We start from the raw sequence: 21,396 nt of genomic DNA on the forward strand, positions 1-21,396 counted from the left end.
GAGGGGAATCTGGAGGTCTAGTTGTTGTTGGTTGTGAATGACTTTGTGAATTATAGTGATAGCCTTGTGTAATATTCTATATTTGATTGGCAGCCAGTGCAGGTTCTGTAGTATGGGGGTGATGTGTGTTCCTCTGTTGGTATTAGTCAGGATTCTTGCCGCAGCATTTTGGAGCATCTGTAATGGTTTGATAGATGAAGTAGGGAGCCCGAGGAGAAGAGAGTTACAGTAATCTGTTTTGGAAAAGAGTGTGACTTGGAGCACTGTCCTGAAATCATGGAAGTGGAGGAGGGGTTTGAGCCTTTTCATGACTTGTAATTTATAAAAGCAGTCCTTGGTAGTGTTATTGATGGCTTTCTTAAGATTCAGACGGTTATCAATGATTACTCCAAGGTCCCTTACTTGCGTGATCTGGGTGTTGCCTGCTGGTGGATTGATTACGGCCGAGTGGTCCGAGGAGATGATTAGGAGTTCAGTCTTATTTGCATTCAGAACTAGATTCAAGTTGGTGAGCAGACTGTTTATAGAATTGAGGCAGATTTCCCAAAAGGCGAGAGATTTAGGGAGAGATTCTGTAATGGGAATCAGAATCTGTACGTCATCTGCATATAGATAGAATTTTAATTTTAGGTCCGTGAGCAGTTGACAGAGGGGCAGGAGGTATATATTGAATAGTGTGGGTGATAAGGAAGAGCCTTGTGGTACTCCTAATGTTGATTTGACATCTGGGGATTCGTTGTTATTGATTTTTACTTTGAAGCTTCTGTTACTTAGAAAGGAGTTAAACCAGCTGTGTGCAGATCCTGTTAATCCGATTTCTGCTATGCGATTTAGTAGGATGGAGTGGTTCACGGTGTCAAATGCGGATGAAATGTCCAGAAGGACTAGGATAAAAGATTGACCTTTGTCTAGGCCCATGAGGATGTGGTCGGCAAGGGAGATAAGAAGGGTTTCTGTACTAGCTGCTTTACGAAAGCCATATTGGGATGGGTGAAAGATATTGTGCTCTTCCAGGTATACGGAAAGTTGTGTATTAACAACTTTCTCCATGATTTTTGCTAAAAAAGGGAGGTTGGATATGGGGCGGAAGTTAGAAGGTTCACTTGTGTCGAGGTTAGGTTTCTTCAGGAGAGGTTTGAGGGATGCGGTTTTCAGCCTGTCCGGGTAGATTCCTTGGGAGAGTGAGCAATTTATAATGTTGGCCAATGCTCTGGAAATAGTATTCGGGATGAGAAGCAGTAGTTTAGTTGGAATGTGATCTGTTGGGTGGTTTGATGGTTTTAGTTTCTTAAGTATAGATTCGATTTCCAGTGGTGTTGTAGGTTCAAAGGAATCAAGGATGGCCCCAATATAAGTCCTGGAATTGAAAATTATGGAGGGTGGAGTTGCATTGTTCAGTAGGCGTGCTAATGTGTCTGCAGTTTTTTTCTGAAAGTAGAGTGCTAATTCGTCTGCTTTGGTTTGTGCTTGGTCGTCTGGAATGGTGGGTGTAGGGGATTTTGTGAGTTGGGAGACGTAAGAGAATAGGGTCCTGGCATCAAATTGAAGGTCGTGTATTCTGTGGGCATAGAAGTCTCTTTTTGTCTTTGAGATGGTGATCCTGTAGTTGTGGAGGGTGCGTTTGTAATCAGCTAAATTAGTGGAGTTGGGGATCTTACGCCATTCGTATTCTTTGTGTCTGAGGTTTTGTTTCATCTGCTTGAGTTCTGGGGAGAACCAGGGTTGTTTCTTCTTCTGTATTGAGTTGATTATTTTCACCGTTTTAGGACATAATTTATTTGCTATTGCCTCAGTGATATTGTGCCAAGAGAGGAAGGCTGCATCTGGGCTAGTGGTGTCCAGGTTGGGGAGTTCTTTGGTGAGTTGATCACTGAGTGTGTCAGAAGTGCAGGTTTTCCTAAATTGGATGGTGGAAGGTGGTTGAGGAGGTTTAGGGCATTCTTGAGTCATGAGTGTGGTTGTAATTATTGAATGGTCTGACCAGGGAATTGTGGTACAGATAGGATCATTTTTATAAGATATATTAGAATTGATGAAGATGAGGTCCAGAGTGTGTCCTGCTTTATGGGTTGGTTTTTCTATGATTTGTTTAAAGCCCATTGCACCCAGGGTGGAAAGGAGTGCTTCACAGTTAGGGGTGAGGGGAGAGGCGTCCATTCCTTTCCTAAAAATCCCTAGCATTCTATTTGCTTTCTTGTTAGGGGTGAGGGGAGAGGGGAGAGGCGTCCATTCCTTTCCTAAAAATCCCTAGCATTCTATTTGCTTTCTTGTTTACTGCTGCTGTACACTGAGTAGAAGATTTCAACACATTTTCAATGATGACCCTTCAGTCCTTTTCCTGAGTGGTGACTCCTAATGTAGAGCCTTGCATTGTGTAGCCATAATTTGGCTTACTCTTCCCTAGGTACATCATTTTCTACTTGTTCACATTAAATTTAATTTGCCATTTGCATGCCTAGTCTCCCAGTTTTGCAATGTCATTTTGCAATTTCTCACAATCCTATTGCAATTTACCAAATTTGAATAATTTTGTATCATCAGCAAATTTGATCACCTCACATGTTGTTCCCATTTATAAATATTTTAAAAAGCAATGGTCCCAGAGCAGCTGCCTGGGGCACTCCACTATTCACCATTTTCCACTGGAAAATGTATCATTTAGTCCTACTTTCTGATTTCTTTCTTTTAACCAGTTGGCAATCCACAAAAGACACTGTCCCCTATCCAATAGCTTTTTAATTTCCCAAGTCTCTCATGTGGGACTTTGTCAAATGCTTTTGGAAATCCAGTTACACTATATCAGCTGGCTCACATTTATCCACATGTTTATTTACAACCTAAAAAAAATGTTGCAGATTTGTGAGGCAAGACTTTCCTTGACTAAATCCATGTTGGCGTTGTCCCATTAAACTATGCTTATCTATATGTTAAGCAATTTTGTTCTTTATGATAAATTCTACTGTTTTGCCTGGCACAAATGTTAGACTCACTGGTCTGTAGTTCCCTTGATCACCTCTTGATCCCATTTTAAAAATTGCCATTACATTGGCAGCTCTCCAATTTTCAGGTACCATAAATGATATTACTGATAGTTTACAATTTTCCAATAGCAGGTCTGCAATTTCATTTCTCAGTTCTTTCAGCACTGTGGGATGTATACCATCAGATCCAGGTGATTTGTTACTCTTTAGTTTGTTAATTTGCCCTAGTACATCTTCCAGGATCACTGAGATTTGTTTCAGTTCTTCTGAATCATCACCTTTGAATATAATTTCTGGCATGGATATATCTCATATCTTCCTCAGTGACTACCAAAGCAAAGAATACATTTAATCTCTCTGCTATTACTTTGACATTCCTAAGTACCCCTTTTATCCCTTGATCATCTGATGATCCAATTGACTCCCTCACAGGCTAATTACTTTAAATCTACCTGAAAAAGGTTTTATTATGAGTTTATGTTTTCGCAGCAAGCTTCTTTTCAAATTCTTTCTTTGCCCTCCATATCAATGCTTTGCATCTGACTTGCTAGTTTTCTTCAATTGGATCCCTTTTCCATTTCTTGAAAGATGTTCTTTTAGATATTATAGCTTCTCTCACTTCACATTTTAACCATGCTGGTAGTCATTTAGCCTTTCTTCCACCATATCTAATGCGTGAAATACACCTGGTCTGGGCTTCCAAGATAGCATTTTAAACAGTGTTCATGCCTGAGCTAAACTCTTAACCTTTGTAGTTGATCCTTTCAGTTTTTCCTAATCATTTTCCTCACTTTAGCTTAGTCACCTTTTTGAAAGTTAAATGCTGTTGCAGTAGATTTCTCTTTTGCACTCCCTCCAGTTATTAGGTCACATTTGATTAGGTTATGATCACTATTGTCAAGTGGCTCCAATACTGTTACCTCTCGCACCAAATCCTGTATTCCAGTAAGGACTAGGTCTACAATAGTTTCCTCTCTTGTTGGTTCTTGTATCAGCTGCTCCATGAAGCAGTTATTTATTTCACTTAGGAACTTTACTTCTCTTCAATGTCCTGATGTAACAGTCACCTAGTCAATACTGGGATAACTGAAATCACCCAGTATTATCATACTGCTAATTTTGTTAGCTTCCCTAATTTCTTTTAGCATTTCATTGTCTGTTAGTTCATTCTGGCCAGGTGACGGTAAAACACCCCCACTACTATTTTATTCCCTTTTTCAACATTGCATTTTGTTTCCTGCAGAACTCAATGCTCTCTTTAACATATAGTGCCACCTCTCCAACTATTTGATCCATCCTATCAGTATCCCATTGGTTATCCTCCTTCCACCAATCTCGGAAATGACAATTATAGCTACCTTTTCATCTAGTGCTATACAGTCTAATTCTCCCAACTTATTTTTTAGACTTCTAGCATTGATAACAGACATTTCAAAGTATGTTTTTTGTTTGTATTAACTACCTGATCATCAATTGACAGGGGTAATTTGGAATCTTTTCGCTCTTTACTTAAAGACACCTGGTCCATTTGGGTATTTATTGCAGTTTCTCTACTGGAATGCCTTATTTTCAGTGTTTTCTTAAGCCCAGCATGCACAAAAACTGGGGATACACATGTGGTTGGGCCGTGCGCATGCTGAGCACATTTTAAAAATGGTCCAGCCACGCGTGTATCTCCCGATACATGTGGAAGTGCTAAGCTTGGTAGAAGGAGTGGGCCAGAGGCAGGGTCTGTACAGGGCGAGGGAGGGATGGGGCCAGCCAGGACAGAGGCCATTAGGCCCTGTCCTGAGAAAGCACACACCGGGAGCTTACTACTGCTCAAAGGAGCAGGTAAGTTCAAAAATAAAAAAAAATAGTTTAGTTAGGATAGGTTTAGGGGTCAGGAAGGAGATGGGAAAAGGGAGGTAGAATAGGAAGGGAGTAGAAGACTGGGAGAGAACTGAGCAAAGGCCTGATTGCGTTGCCGCACGTGCTTTACAAAATCCACCCCACACGTGCGAATGGGCACCCACGTGCACATGCACGAGCCGATACAAAATCAGGCACACATGTGTGTGTGGGTATCATATTTTCTAACATGAGTGCGGTGACACATGCATGTTATAAAATTGGTGCGTCCATATGCATGTGCCGGGAACCGTGTACACATGGACGCATGCACGCATGTTTTAAAACCTACTTATTTGTATCTTTCAAAGATATATCATTCCAAACCATGCGCTTCTGAGCAACTGTTGGCTTTCCACATCATCTGTTGTACAAGCATGGAGTAAAACAGCCGACACTGCAGTGTTTAGACAATGCGCAATTGTCTGCTTCAGGGATCATTCAATGTTTATCTAAATAAAGAAGCGAATTGTTAGATGGCAAAAATCAATAAAAATTTCCCAGTTCAAATTCAGAGTACAACATCTTACATCCAAACCACAGTTTCAAAGCTTTTCACAACATGGCTGCTGCAACGGGACACCCGAGCGTCAAGATCAAGTCTTTATATACATCATCTCAGCCAATGACATCTCAAAAATCCAGTGATGTCATATGGCAAATTTAATAGAAGACTGACCACTCAATGATGGTTATTCCATTCATAATAAAGTTCTATTAAAATCTCCTCCTCTATGATTAGGTAAAGGCTGACATAGAACTGAGAACTGTAAATCTTCTAGCATATGGTAAGTGGACAACCAATAACTAACAAGAGGAGCCTCCAGGCATTCTGGTCGAATGCATTTAAGGTGCTCTTGAATCCGAATGCTTAACGAATGGAGAGTTTTTCCTATATAGAATAATGGGCAGAAACACCAAACAATATAGGTCACTCCCTTCAATGTACATGCTGAATGTTTACTCCATGCTTGTACAGTGACACTAGCAGCTCAAACTTGGCCGGAGTCCTAAAAATCTTGAAGCTAAGTTTTTTTCTACTAAGTTCATTTTCAAAGGTATCTCAAGTGTACAATGCAGTAGAGTTGATAATTTCACAAATGGGAAACATGGCTTGTTAAGAGAGCTTGTTGTTGGCATTACCTGTTTTAGGAATAATTACACCAGCATTTTAATTGTTCTAAAAAAGAAAAAGAAAAAAGAAAATCATAAAGATAGTGTTTTACAGCCTGGTATATGATTGAACCTTGGGTGATACTGCCTTTAAATACATAGGCTGTTCAGCACCACTTTATGATACCAATTCATCACACATATTTTTTGATCCTGTATATGTTGTATTGTTTTTAACTTCAGTACAGCCATTTATGCACATAAAATGGGTTTAATGTATGAAAATGTCTTTGAAAATTACCTCAACACAAAAAAATTTAAATTTGTTGCATATCAACAAATGCAATGCTAAGCAGCTCATGAATATTTAATGTAAGTTAGTGCATAAGAAACAGAATTAACCTACCAGTATTAACTGGTAGGTTAATACTGGTAGTATTAACCTACCAGTAATACTAAAACTTAACTACAACCTCTAGAGGTGAATTTTAAGTTTAGCATTAGCCTTGAAAGACTAACACAGATAAAGATGCAGCCCAAATCCCTATCCCTCCACTGTTTCCAAAGACCTGCTTCAGCATCCATAACAAAGAGCTTGCTGAGAACTAATCCCACCGGACGCTTAGGGTCAACCGGTGGCTCCGTGTCCTCCTCTTGACTTTAGCTGCCAGCCAGTTAGGATGCACTGATGGTCCTAGGGCATCCTCTCAACTTTGGCCACTGACAGATTGGGATTCACTGGTGGAACTGTGGCTTACTTTTGACTTTAGCCACCAGTAGGCTGGGGTCTACTGGAAGCACCCAAGCTGCCACCCTCTCTGAATCTGAACCACCACCTTGTGCAAGTGGACAACTTGTACAGTGAGTTGTTCTGGCGTTGTTTAGAGGAGTACTTTTGATTTCTAATACTGATTGACAGTATGCCCTTTTTGTGTGAACATTATTGATCCCTAAAATCCCACTTGAAAAAATGTACTCTATTAATCAAAATATCCACCCCTCACTATACTGTTTTTAAATGAAATACTTTGAAAATTACAAATTCAGCAATACTTTGAAATTTAAGCAATACTTGAAAATTGAAAAATAATGAGTTCTAGGGATGGGCATTTGGGAGAAACAAAATAGGAAATGAGATGAAAGTTCTTGTTTCATTTTGGGTTGTTTTCAAAATGTAATGAATTAAACTCAGACAAAATTTCATCGGAAACTTGTTTTGTTTTGAAAACTGATTTTAAAAAAAAGATCACCGGTCAGGCCTAGGTATAGGCCCAAAGCCAGGGCCTCACTTATGGAATAGACCAAGACTAGGTCCTGAAACCTGGGCCTCAACCAGGACCCAGGCACAATGCTGGGACTTGGTTCAGAGGCCAGATCCTGATGCCTGGCCCTCAATCCAGACCCAGGGCCCAATGCTGGGGCCTGGCCCAGAGGCCAGGTCCTGATGCCTGGGCCTCAGGCTACGCTAGGGCCCAGGCCGGACATCTTAGTTCAGCCCAGAAGCTGGGTCCTAATGCTGGGGCCTTAGCCCAGACCGTGGTCAAATGCCAGGGACTGGCATGGAGGCTGGAACCTGATGCCTGGGCCTTGGCACATGTAAGGCCCAGAGCCCAGACCTCAAACATCTTCTACGTAGGTCTTCTTTCTTCGATATTCTTTCTTCAAAGGGTGTCATTTTGAAGTACAGCAGGCGACAGACCTGGGTCCATGTTGACGCTCAGGCATCTGGACCCGGCCTCCAGGTTGGGCCCTATCATCAGGCCTGGGTCCAAGCTGAGGTCTAATGCCTGCTGCACATCAAAATGATGCCTTCATGTTGATGTGCAGCAGGGGAGAGGAGGATCCTGGCCCCAGCACTTTTCCAGTTGGGTGACACAGAAGGCCTTGGGATCCCCATTTCTTTTTTTTTTTGTTTTTTTATGGGAGTGTTTTAATAATTATTTCATTTGTTTAAAACTAAATAAACAAAATAAACATTACTTGAAATGAAATTCATGGGGTACCCCCGCAAAAAGACAAAACAACAAATAAAATGAAATATTTACATCTTCCCACCCCTAATGAGACCATCGTTCATGGACTCTATATAGATAGTAAATATTCAGACAGGTGCCCAATATAATCAAAGATCTTGTTTATGAATGAACAATGGTTTGAGGTAGTAATTGATTCCCTTAAGGAGAATTATATTGAAGCATGGCCTGTGTCAAGGCACTTTACAAGAAGTCTGAGCACAGCTACTTGAACTTAATATTCATTTATTCACTGTACTGCAAAAAGGAACCAACCAATTCAAAACTCATTTCTGAATGGGAATTGGTCCTTCTTAGGGAATAGTGAATAAATGCTGATAGGTAGTGAAAGAATGGCAGTACCAACTTAACAGTGGCCCAAGGGCACACTACCACCATTCTGTAACATCAAGTGAGGACCTGTTTCTTTTTTTAAATTAACTAAAGCTACCTAAAAAATTTCAGATATTTTCAACTGAGTTGATTTTCAGTTCATTCTGTTCATAACTTACTGAAAATTGACTTATTCATTACAAAATACACATTAGTTTTAAGCAAATGCATTTTCCAATCAGAGACAATTCCACATCTGAGCTGGATGAAGAGCATGAATGACTTTCAGTTTTGCCCAAGAATCCTCTAGAAATTCCCACATCAACTGTTCGCATCACCTCAAACTTATCCAAAGGACCAGAAGAGGGTTCATCAGACAAAGGAATATGTCTATGTTGACCTTTCACTTGCCCATAAAAAATTAACCCTAAGATTAGATCAAGAAAGAAAAAGAGAAGCAAGAATGCTCTTTGATGTCCACCATCTTGGATCTCCATACCCTTTGTCTTATTAGATTTAGACATGCTATATTTTGCTTAGAGTTAACATGCTAAATATCCTAACTAGGACTGAAAGCCACTGCTAACTGGTTAAGTTTCATCCTGTGACCTAACCATGCATCTGACCCTCACCTCTTTTTTTCACTAGTTAAATTTATACACTTTACGGATTTAGCTGATTAAATGTAACCAATCAAAAGGAGGCCATTTTTAACCAATGCGGTTTAATCTGATTACAACTGAAATTAGTTGTTTAAATCTTTTGAAAATCCATGCCTAAATTTCCAAAATAGGTCAGAGTTAGGTGTAATTTGTACCCACCCAGAATTTTATCTGGTTTGAAGAAAGTTCAGCATACTTAGGACCTCATTCACAAAGTGTTTTCCCCATATACACAGAATGTGAGAAAAGCCTTAGTAAATCAGGTCCTTACTTTACTTTGTAGTATCCAAGTTGGAGTATATTCTACTTTCTCATCCCTGCTAACTACCTACCATGGGTATAAACAGATACTTGGCGCATTTTGTTTTAGTGTGTGTAAAATAAATGTAAGAGAGCTTTCTAATGTTTATGAATTTTAAAATAATACAATAAGAATACATTTTTAAAGGATTATCACATTTTGTAAGTCAATTACTCCCTTACTGACTTTTTTTGATGCTTTTCCTAAGTTAAAAGATCTAAAATAAGTATAACTGAAACCCTTGGAGCAATGGAAAGCTTTTTGTCACAAGTCTCATTTTGCTACGTTATTTCAGATCTGACATTATTCTCACAGAATATAGTCCGTTTGTGAAATATATACATTGTGACAATAAGTTTGCTAGAATCTCAATTGCTGATCGCTCACACCATTTTGTCAGAATCTTCAGCCAATAAAACAAATAACACCACTAGAATTTCTAATAATAATTTCCTTAGAACACAATATTCTCCACATTACAATACGAAAGATGCATTGAAAAGATAATAACATTATAAAACTTCTTGAAACTGACAGCATAGATTCACTGGATCCACTTCATTGCAGTTACAGATTCTACCAGTTCTGTCAAGTCTTATATCAGAGAGGGAGTTTTACTCTTAAGGTCCTAGTAAAATGTCTATTTAACATCTTCCCTTAGACCTATGAAAGCAACCTATGTTAATTGACAATTTAACATTTCATGCTGTACAGCATTCTGTGACATATTTCATTAAGTTGAGTAAGATATAAGCCATTGTTCTCAGGGGAGCAATGACTTCTGATCATGCTAAACCACATGAAACCTGACACAGACTATGACAAACTTACAATTAGTGGTTTACTCTATTTACTTTCTTGTTTTTTACTTTACAGCTCTTCCCATTTTACAAGATAGAGCATTATGAAAAGGAGCAAAGGCCACTGCAGTCCTAGTTCTAACCTTTATAGAACTGACACCATTATTCATGTGCAGTGAAATTATCTGCTTTGGAAACTGATGGCTCTATTTTTAAAACATGTTAAGCATATTTACCATTCTTGGATTATTATTTTATCTGAAGTACATTTTACTTCCATAAGGAAAAAACCAAAAGTGGGTAGTCATTAGGGACGTTCATACAAAAATGTTTCAGTTTGGTTCATTCTTTATTTTCATCCATTTTTTTTATTTTGTTATATTTTTCAATTTATTTGTTGTAATTTGTGGTCCATGGTCCTGTTCAATGGGCTGCCGCACTTACCTCCAGCCCTGACTCATGAAAGAGCTCATCTGATGCCATGGCAGACCAACCTGCAGCCCAAGTGGCTGACCTCCGCGGCTGACTGGGCCCTGACGCATGCCGACGCCGCCAACTCCAGCAGAGGCTGTCCCTAGGCGAATGTGCAGCCGATCAGCCCCAATTTAAAGGGCTTGTAGCAGGGAAATCTCCATGGCGCTTCCTGATGATATCTAGAGCCCAGGCCTATTTAAGGCTCCCTCTGCAGCACCTTCATTGCCTTGGCAATAGGTTGACTCCTCCTGGAGAAGTACTTTGCCTATGTTACTGTTTCCTGGTATCTGCTGCATGTTGCTCCTGTGTCCTGTTCATGGTATCCTGGCAGTGTGGTCATCTCTTGAGTTCGTGTCTTTGTGGTCAGTCTCTCCCTCTTCTGTCTTCAGTGTCTTGTCTTGCCCCGGTGGTTCCTCGTTCTCTTTCTTCTCCTCCTGGTCCCTCATCTCCTTGGATTGGACTTCTGGCTTGACCTCTGACTAGGCTTCTGGCATTGATTGTATTGAACTTCTGGCTTGACCTCGGATTGAACCTCGATGCTGCTTGACCTCTGCCTGCCCCTGACCACTGCTTGTTTCCACTTCTGATTGAACGCTGCCTGCCCAGACCACTGCTTCAACCATGACTCCGTGAGAACGCTGCCTGCCTCATACCACAGCCTAAACCCGATCCTGCTGTCTGCAGCTTGACCCATCACCGCTTCTTCCTACGTGCTGGCCTGCAACAACTTCCACGTGATGGATCTTCATCGTCACAGAGACCCTCAATTAAGACCAGCCAGCCCTGGCACCCGATGGCTCAACCTAAGGGAACATGGGCTGGTATTGGCAAAACTCCAGTTGTGCCTCTGCTCCCACCAACTCCAACTGCCAATGGTAGGGACCTATGGAACTCCTCCCTGCAGGTAGCGCCAAGTCATCCTCGGCCTAATGGTCCACATCTGCAACTTTATTTCATTTATTTCAGTAGCTTATGTGTGTAAATAACATTTTGCATGCATAACATTGAATTTTATGCATGCATGTTGTATTTACACATATAAAATCAAATTTTATGTGTGTAAAACATTTTTCTGCATGAATTACCAAAATAAATGAAAATGAATGCAAATCCCTGTTAGTTATCCTTCTCTGTACTGTTAAACCTGAGGTGCATCAACCTGGTCCTTAAGGGCTACAAACAGATTTGTTTTTCAACTTATCTGCAATGAATATGTGTTAAACATATTTGCATATTTTAGTCTGCAACTCAGTTTAATTGGCACAGTTTGCTTATGTGGAAAACTAAACCTGTTTGCAACACTTGATAACCAGGGTTATGCATCTCTGCTCTGTGTTGTATTTTCAATTTCCATTTACTTCTTTTAGAAACATGGATGATGTTGACAGATAAGGACGCATGGGCCACTCCTTCTGGGACTTTTCCTTCTTATCACTAAGGCCCTTTTGTGTTTGTCCCAAACATGCTTGAATTGAACCACTGTTTTGTCTCCTACCACCACCTCAAGAAATCTGTTTCAGGTGTCCACCATCATTTAGATAAAAATGTAATTTTTAAAATTCTCTTTGAATCTTCCTCCCTTCATATTATGATTCTTTCCCACTGAAAATGCTACCTTCTTAGTTTATGCTTAGTTTAGTTAAGTTAATATACTACTTTTCTTTGATAAACCAAGGCTATGTACAGTGTAGCTAGAAAGATCACCATTCTAAATATAAATAATAACAAATCAATAATGCAACGGTTAAACAATACAATGCATCTATACCTTTAAAAGAAAAATTTAAAACAATAAAATAGCAGTATACTTTAACCAAACTCATTAAATTAATCCTCAAAAATCTTCCTAAACAACCATGCTTTAACTGGTTTTCTTGTGTCTTATTGAAGCTTGCTAGATATCTAAATGTTTCTAGAAGAAAGAAGAGAAAAAGATCTGATACAGAGTACAACTTTTATGCCTTAATTTTCTCTCTACATAGCTTATACAGTATATAAGGCTTCTGATTATTGCTTAAACCCAATAAATCCCAAGCCCATGTGAAAAATGGGACTATCAATTTCAACTGATGAGCATGAAATCTGATCTCCTCCTGTACATGTTCTCTTCATAGCATTGGCCTTCTCATTTTGGCTGCTCCAGCCAATCACTTCTTCCAAGTCAGTTCTGCTGCAGCTGATCAACTAAATTGCATGGCTCACTCAGAGCTGCTGCTTGGCTCACAGTGAATTAGAACTCCCATGGTTACTGTACAAACGAGAGCAGTGCTGGAGTGGTGGAATCAGAGTCTCAAATTCAGTGTGATAGGAGCGGTAGCTGTGGGTGAAGGGCATGGTTTAGGTGATCAGCAGCAACAGCCTCAAATCAGAAGAGGAGAATAGCAGAGGAAGCTGATGTAAAAAGGCAACTGTACTCCTCCTTAAATACACCCCAAGTCTCACACATAAATACCTCACTCCCCTACTCCTCACACACAGCTATCCCCAACTTTCAGACTGAGCTGGAACCAGCATTTCCTGCACCTGGAGGCCATGATTACTTGATTAGGTTCCAACATAATCTTAGTAATGGATTGTTCAACATTACATATTAATGAATTAGAGAAATCCATTCTTCAAGTGGTTCTTTACATAGTTACTTTTCCCTAGTTAAACCTGTGACTCTGTAATGGTGGTAATTTAACATCTTCCTATCCAGATCTCTTCCCAATTTCAGGAAAAGTTTTAAAGCTTCATCCTAACTTGAGTGAAATGTGTGGGCTAAATGACTTACTTTGATTGCCAATTTGCCTTATCTTAGTTAAGTTGTCTTGGTTAGATATCTTATAGCTTCTCAACATCTCTTATGCCTCTTTGTACATGAATAATACCTCTCAACTCCATTGTAGTATATTTGTGATGATAGTTAAGTGGATGTACACTACTTGAATGCCTCTTATCTTCTCCCTTCCTCCTCAGGGGCATTAGATGGATATCTCAGTCTCCTCAGAACCTCTGAATTCTTGATGACCCTCCCCCCCTTGTCTTTCACAAGAGACAGCTGTCCAGAGAACAAAAACCCTTGGGACAGAAAAATGATTGAAATGAAAGTTTGAGCAGGCAGTTGATAAAAGGTCAGGTAGAAGGCTACTCCCTTCTTACCATTCTGATTGGGTTGGCAGTGGGAAGAAGGGGGGTGGGGGGGGGGGGAGAGAAAAGAGGAGAGAGAATCTGGGATCACAGTAGATGTATTCCACACATTAATCCAAATGTATTCCAGATATATTCCACACATTAAGAAAGGTGGAAGGAAGGCAAAATGATTACCGGCATGGTTAAAAGGTGAGGTGAAAGAAGCTATTTTAGCCAAAAGATCTTCATTCAAAAATTGGAAGAAGGATCCAACAGAAGAAAATAGGATAATGATTAATTGTTGGCAAGTTAAATGTAAGACATTGATATGACAGGCTAAGAGAGAAATTGAAAAGAAGTTGGCCATAGAAGCAAAAACTCACAGTAAAAACTTTTTTTAAATATATCCAAAGCAGAGAGCCTGTGAGGGAGTCAGTTAGACCGTTAGATGATCGAGGGGTTAAAGAGGCACTTAGAGAAAATAAGGCCATCGCGGAAAGGTTAAACAATTTCTTTGCTTCAGTGTTTACTGAAGAGGATGTTGGGGAGATATCCATATCGGAGAAGGTTTTCATGGATAATGATTCAGATGGACTGAACCAAATCACGGTGAACCTAGAAGATGTGGTAGGCCTGATTGACAAACTGAAGAGTAGTAAATCACTTGGACTGGATGGTATACACCCCAGGGTTCTGAAGGAACTAAAAAATGAAATTTCAGACCTATTAGTAAAAATTTGAAACCTATCATTAAAATCAATCATTGTACCTGAAGACTGGAGAGTGGCTAATATAACCCCAATATTTAAAAAGGGGTCCAGGGGCAATCCGGGAAACTTCAAACCAGTTAGCCTGACTTCAGTGGCAGGGAAAATAGTGGAAAGTGTTCTAAATATCAAAATCACAGAACATATAGAAAGACATGGTTTAATGGAACAAAGTCAGCATGGCTTTATCTAAGGCAAGTCTTGCCTCACAAATCTGATTCACTTTTTTGAAGGAGTTAATAAACATGTAGATAAAGGTGAACTGGTAGATGTAGTGTATTTGGATTTTCAGAAGGCGTTTGACAAAGTTCCTCATGAGAGGCTTCTAGGAAAAGTAAAAAGTCATGGGATAGGTGGCAATGTTCTTTTGTGAATTACAAACTGGCTAAAATACAGGAAAAAGAGAGTAGGATTAAATGGACAATGTTCTCAGTGGAAGGGAGTAGGCAGAGGAGTGCCTCAGGAATCTGTATTGGGACCTGTACTTTCCAATATATTTATAAATGATCTGGAAAGAAATATGACGAGTGAGGTAATCAAATTTGCAGATGATACAAATTATTCAGAGTATTAAATCACAAGCAGATTGAGATAAATTGCAGGAAGACCTTGTGAGACTGGAAAATTGGGCATCGAAAAGGCAGATGAAATTTAATGTGGATAAGTGCATAGAGGGAAAAATAACCCATGCTATAGTTACACAATGTTAGGTTCCATATTAGGAGCTACCACCCAAGAAAGAGATCTAGGCATCATAGTGGATAACACATTGAAATCGTTGGTTCAGTGTGCTATGGCAGTCAAAAAAGCAAACACAATGTTGGGAATTATTAGAAAGGGAATGGTGAATAAAACGGAAAATGTCATAATGCCTCTGTATCGCTCCATGGTGAGACTGCACCTTGAATAAACTGTGAAGGATTTCAAAGGGGCGTGGGATAAACACTGTAGATCCATAAAGTCTTGAGGATGTGAATGAAGAGTAGAGGCATAGAGGTGGCTTGCGGGAATGATGGCTACTACTTGATGATTAATAACTTTTTCAGTAAACATACACACAGTTAATGCAACTGCAACATTGCTCTATGCTTCTACGGCAAGAGGAAATGTGGGGAAAAGGATTTGCATTCACATATAAGCATAGGAATAGCTTGCTTGTTGTGGCAGTTACTGCCCTGAACCAATCAAGCCTGCTACTTCACTTTCAATGCATATCCAAGCAGCTCTCTGCTTCAATAGCAAGGGGAGAATGAAGAAAAGAGGATTTATATTCAGACAACAACCAACAAGGACTAAATTCCACAGGCTAGTTAAACTAATGAGCATGGGAGTATCTTGCTTCTTACAGTGATTACTACCCCTAACCAATTAGGCTTGATACTTCACTTTGGTGCGGCTCCAGCACTACTCTCTGGGACAGGGGTGGGAGTGGAGGGAAATTGGAACCGGGGAGTTACCAATAAGGGCCCTGACCTTGATAGTCAGAGTAACAGATAAGTATGAGAAAAATAAGTGTGAAAGCTTGCTGGGCAGACTGGATGCGCCGCTTGGTCCTCTTCTGCCATCATTTCTATGTTTATGTTTCTATGTTTCTGTGAATACTGTGTACAATTCTGGTTGCTGCATCTCAAAAAAGTTATAGTTGCGATGGAGAAGGTATGGAGAAGGGCGACCAAAATGATAAAGAGGATGGAACAGCTCCCCTATGAGGAAAGATTAAAGAGGTCAGGACTTTTCAGCTTGGAGAAGAGATGGCTGAGGGGGGATATGATAGAGGTGTTTAAAATCATGAGAGGTCTAGAATGGGTAAATGTGAATCGGTTATTTACTCTTTCGGATAATAGAAGGATAGTGGGTACTCCATGAAGATAGCATGAGGCACATTTAAAACTAATCGGAGAAAGTTCTTTTTCACTCAACGTGCAATTAAACTCTGGAATTTGTTGCCAGAGGATGTGGTAGTGTAGTTAGTGTATGTTGTGTTTGTGGCATTGTGGATCCTTGGTCGCAATGGAGATGACTCCGCCCACGGGGAGGGGCCCCATGGGAAACCACTGTGATAGGCTGAACTCAGATAGTAGACACAGTATGGATAGAGGCTTTATTGTACTGCTGTAGATAGATGGTGATATCAGGAAGGTAAGACACTGATCCAAGAAGTGCCAGTACGTTCAACAGGCTAGGATGTGAAGACTCAACCAGATGTTACGATAGTTGGAAACCCGCAGTGCGGGTAACGTCACGGCTGGTGTGTGGAGCTAGAGCACTGGATCGTAGAGGTACTCACAGGATTGATGTTGTCTTCCTGATGGTGGAAAGTTGGGACCGAAGGTCCGTGATGCAGGATATAATGGCTGGTAGGCCCTCGAGGAGCGAGTACCCAATGGTCCAATATCCTGAAATGTAGAAGAGAGAGAAAGACCCCCTAGGAGCAGTTGTCAGTTAGAGAGGACCCTGGAGGGTAGTTGGAAGCGAGAGACCCCCGAGGAGCGGGTATCTGAAGCATCTACAGGAGCGAGGCCCTTGGAGTGGAAGCAGTGTCTAAGCGTGCAGCTTAGAGAAGTCAGAGTAGCTAAAACCGAAGTCCTTGCTAACTCAAGGTGGTAGCGGAAGCGGAGGCTAGATATACCTGGAGGTACTGACGTCATGAGGTGGGGCCGCCCCCAAGGTTCCCGCCATGACGTGTATTTGAGTGTAGGAGATGTACGTGCTTGTGCCCTAGGAGGCCACGGGAGTAAGCATGGTGGATGGGGACACCCACACTGGTTTGGAAACGCTGAGACTCTCGGCACTCGGCACTAGAGGCAGCCATCTTGCCCAAGGAAAGTGAAAGAGGAGAAAAAGAGGTAAGGCAGAGCAGTTGCAGCTGTCTGCAACCAATGGATGCAACAGTGTAGCTGTGTTTAAAAAAGAATTGGATACGTTCTTGGAGGAGAAGTCCATTAAGTGCTATTAATTAAGTTGATTTAGAAAATAGCCACTGCTATTACTAGCAACAGTAACAGGAATAGACTTAATTTTTGGGTACTTGCCAGGTTCTTATGGCCTGGATTGGCCACTGTTGGAAACAGGATGCTGGGCATGATGGACCCTTGGTCTGACCCAGGGTCCACCCATGGAATATTCTTATGTTCTTATGTTCTCCATTCCACTCCTCGGGACATCTCGCAGTATACCTCAGTTCAGGCACCTGCGATCACGTGGGGGATCCCGATGGTGGGGACCTGTGGGGTTCTACCCCTCAGGTAGCATCAACCTCCACATTGGGCCAAGGGTCCACAAAACCCACAAAACCTAACAGATTGCCAAGTCCATGGACCCGGCAGAAGTTTCAGCTATCCAGGCCATTCCTGGCCTGGCTCAAAAGATCATCGGGCAACAAAAAACCTTGGAAACACTAGCAGCAGCTATAGACAACCTGAGAATCTGCTTGGACACCGCAGTGACCACGACGTCCTCCAAGCTCAACGCTTCTACCTCTACGCCGGACTTGGCTTGGGCCTCATCTCTATAGGAGCATGCTGACCCGGTCCTACGAGATTTGCCCAGGTTTCTAGCCTTATTTCACTCCGTCTTTGATGACCCTGGGAGAAAATCTGCTTCCGGATCCACGCTTCTTCATCTCCATCAGGGCACCAGGCCCTTGGCAGATTACATCATAGAATTCCGGACACTGGCATCTGAACTCCATTGGGACCTTGATTGTCTCCGTTCCATTTTCCTTGAAGGACTGAGCCCTTGAATCAAAGATGAGCTGGATGATTGTGATTTGCCTGTATCTTTGGATTCTTTAATTGACCTTGCTGGGCGGATTGACCAACGTCTCCAGGAATGTTCAGAAGAGACCCATTCCTCCAGAGGATCTACGTACAGCTCGTTCCATTGTCGATGCTCTTCCTCCCCAGGTTAGACTTGGTCCAAAACAAAGTTGAGGAAGAACCCATGCAAATGGGCCGAAGCAAGCTTTCACCCAATGAACTAGGTCGCTGCCAGCAATCAGATCTCTGCTTATACTGTGGCAAGTTCGGACATGCCTTAGCCTCATGCCCCATCTGTCTGGGAAACTCCCAGGCCTAGGTTCAGCAGGAGGACTGCTCCTAGACCTGACTTCTCCTTCTCCATTGACCTTGCCTTTCTCCATCAAGCTGGATAACCAAGAGTTCTACACCCTGGCTCTCGTGGACTCTGGTGCTGGTGGAAATTTTATTTTAAAACAACTGATGGAGCTACCTCCGGATTCCCACTATTCACTCCCCAGTACCTCTACTTCTTTCGTCCATTCATGGAGAGCCACTGCCTGGTCAAATTACTCACACCACAGCTCCTATTCTTCTCCGCACTGGTTCCCTGCACGTGGAGTCCATCTCCTTCCACATTCTGGACAAGGCCATACATCCTGTGGTTTTAGGCCTGCCATGGCTACAACAGCATACCCCCCAGTTTGATTGGGCCACCCTACAACTTTCTCACTGGGATCTTTTTGCCATACCAATTGTCTGGAGCCTGTGTTGCCTCTACCCTGCCTGAGTACTTCGATTTTGCCTCCTGGCCTTCCTCCACAATACTCAACCTACGCAGATGTGTTCTCCAAAAAGGCCACAAACACTCTGCCCCTGCATTGAACCTTCGATTGCGCTATTAACTTACTACCTAACACCGAGCCTCCTCAGGGAAGGATTTACCCATTATCGCTCACCGAAACTCAGGCCATGTCAGAGTACATCCACGAGAACCTGGCCAAGGGGTTTAATCGACCCTCCAAATCTCCTGCTGGACCGGGTTTTTTCTTTGTGGGAAAAAAAGATGGATCACTCCGCCCTTGCATTGATTACTGGGGTTTGAATGAGATCACCCTGAAAGACCGCTATCCACTACCTTTAATCTCTGAACTTTTTGACCGGCTCCAGGGAGTGAAAATTTTCTCCAAATTGGAACTCAGGGGAGCCTATAATCTGGTTCATATCCACAAAGCAGATGAATGGAAGATAGCTTTTAATACCTGAGATGGCCACTTTGAATACCTTGCGATGCTGTTTGGTCTATGCAACGCCCCAGCTGTGTTCCAAAATTTAATGAATGAGGTCTTCAGGGATATGTTATATCAATGCGGTATGGTGTATCTCAACGACATTCTGGTGTTCTCCAAGGACCTTCAGAGTCACCGTCATGATGTCTCTCACGTCCCCCAGTGCCTTTGAGACAACCAACTCTATGCCAAACTCAAAAAGTGTTCTTTCAAGCAGGAGACCGTTCCCTTCCTTGGCTACATAGTCTCCAGTCAAGGGTTCAGAATGGATCCTCAAAAGTTAAAAAGCATTTGAGATTGGCTTCAGCCTACGGACCTTCACTCTTTACAGAGATTTCTTGGCTTTGCCAATTACTACCGCTCTTTCATCCATCATTACTCCACTCTGACTGCACCACTTATGGCCATGACCCACAAGGGGGCTAATCCTTCTCACTGGTCACCTGAGGCCATGACCACCTTCCAGAACCTCAAGACCACTTTTCTCTGTGAGCCGTGTCTCTGTCATCCGGATCCTAGACACCCATTCATAGTCGAGGTCGATGCCTCTGACGTGGGAGTAGGGGCGGTCCTAAGCCAGAACTCAAGTACTCATACCCTGTATCCATGCTCCTTTTTCTCCAGATGCTTCTCTCTTGCAGAGCGTAACTACGCCATAGGTGATAAAGAGTTGCTGGCTATCAAGCTAGCCTTCGAGGAGTGGCAACCCTTACTTGAGGGAGCCCAGCATCAGATCACAGTATATACAGACCACAAAAACCTTGAGTATTTACACTGAGCTTAACGTCTGAATCATCGCCATGCCCACTGGACCTTCTTTTTTACCCAGTTTAATTTCCTCCTGCGCTACCGTCCGGGCTACAAGAATTGCCAAGCCGATGCCCTCTCTAGATCCTTCATCCCAGAGGATGTTCCAGACTCTCCATGGCATATAATTGACCCTGCTAATGTCATTCTAACTGCGGCCTTCTCGGACCCTCCTGGGAAGATGGTGGTCCCACATCAGTTTTGCTGGAGGGTGCTTCGTTGGGCTCATGACTCCCTTACCGCAGGACACCAAGGACAATCCAGGACCCTGACCACTCTCCAGCAGTTCTATTGGTGGCCTACCATGAAGAAGGATGCACAGGCATACGTGGAGTCTTGCCCCACTTACGCACGCCATAAGCCTCCAGTGGGATGCCCATGGGGACTCTTACAACCTCTGCCTGTCCCTAGTGAGCCATGGACCCATATCATGACGGATTTTATTGTGGACTTCCTTCCTTCCAAAGGCAACAACACCATTTGGGTCACTCTCGACTGCTTTTCCAAAATGGCCCACTTTGTGGCTCTGCCTGGCCTCCCATCGGCACCTCAGCTCACACAACTGTTCATCCGTCACGAGTTCCGGCTTCACGGACTTCCTAAACATATACTTTCGGACCGTGGAATCCAATTTACTGCCCGATTCTGGAGATCCCTCTGCAAGAAGTTCAATGACTCTCTAGACTTCACTTCTGCCTATCACCCCCAAGCCAATGGGCAAGTGGAGAGAACTAACAGGAGTCTTAAACAATTTCTTCAGGCCTATGTTAACCTTCAGCATAATGATTATTCTGACCTACTTCCCTGGGCTGCATTTGCCTTGAGCACATCCGTCCTCTTCAATTGGCTCATCACCGTTTCAGGTAGTCTATGGATGCCAGCTTCTTCCTCCTCTTCCACTTCTGTCACGATATGAGGCAGTCATAGCCTCTGTTCCTTCATCAGTGACCAGTCATCTGCCCAGGAGTTGCACCAACTATGGAACAGCATGAAGAAGTTGCTACAGAAAGTGGAGAACAGGGCTAAAAAGTTCTTTGACACCCATCACGGTGAATCTCCCCAGTTTAATCTGGGCGGCAAGGTGTGGATTAGTACCCGGTTCATCCATCTCAAACTCCC

At 42.2% G+C, this 21,396-nt stretch overlaps 1 long non-coding RNA gene across 4 annotated transcripts in view; it reads left to right on the forward strand.

Moving 5' to 3' along the window:
- Nucleotides 1–21,396, forward strand: part of LOC115084134 — a 311,664-nt gene that overhangs the window by 175,481 nt on the left and 114,787 nt on the right. The window lies entirely within an intron of this gene.

This window comes from Rhinatrema bivittatum, chromosome 2 (assembly GCF_901001135.1).
Source record: "Rhinatrema bivittatum chromosome 2, aRhiBiv1.1, whole genome shotgun sequence".
NCBI classification, from domain to species: domain Eukaryota; kingdom Metazoa; phylum Chordata; class Amphibia; order Gymnophiona; family Rhinatrematidae; genus Rhinatrema; species Rhinatrema bivittatum.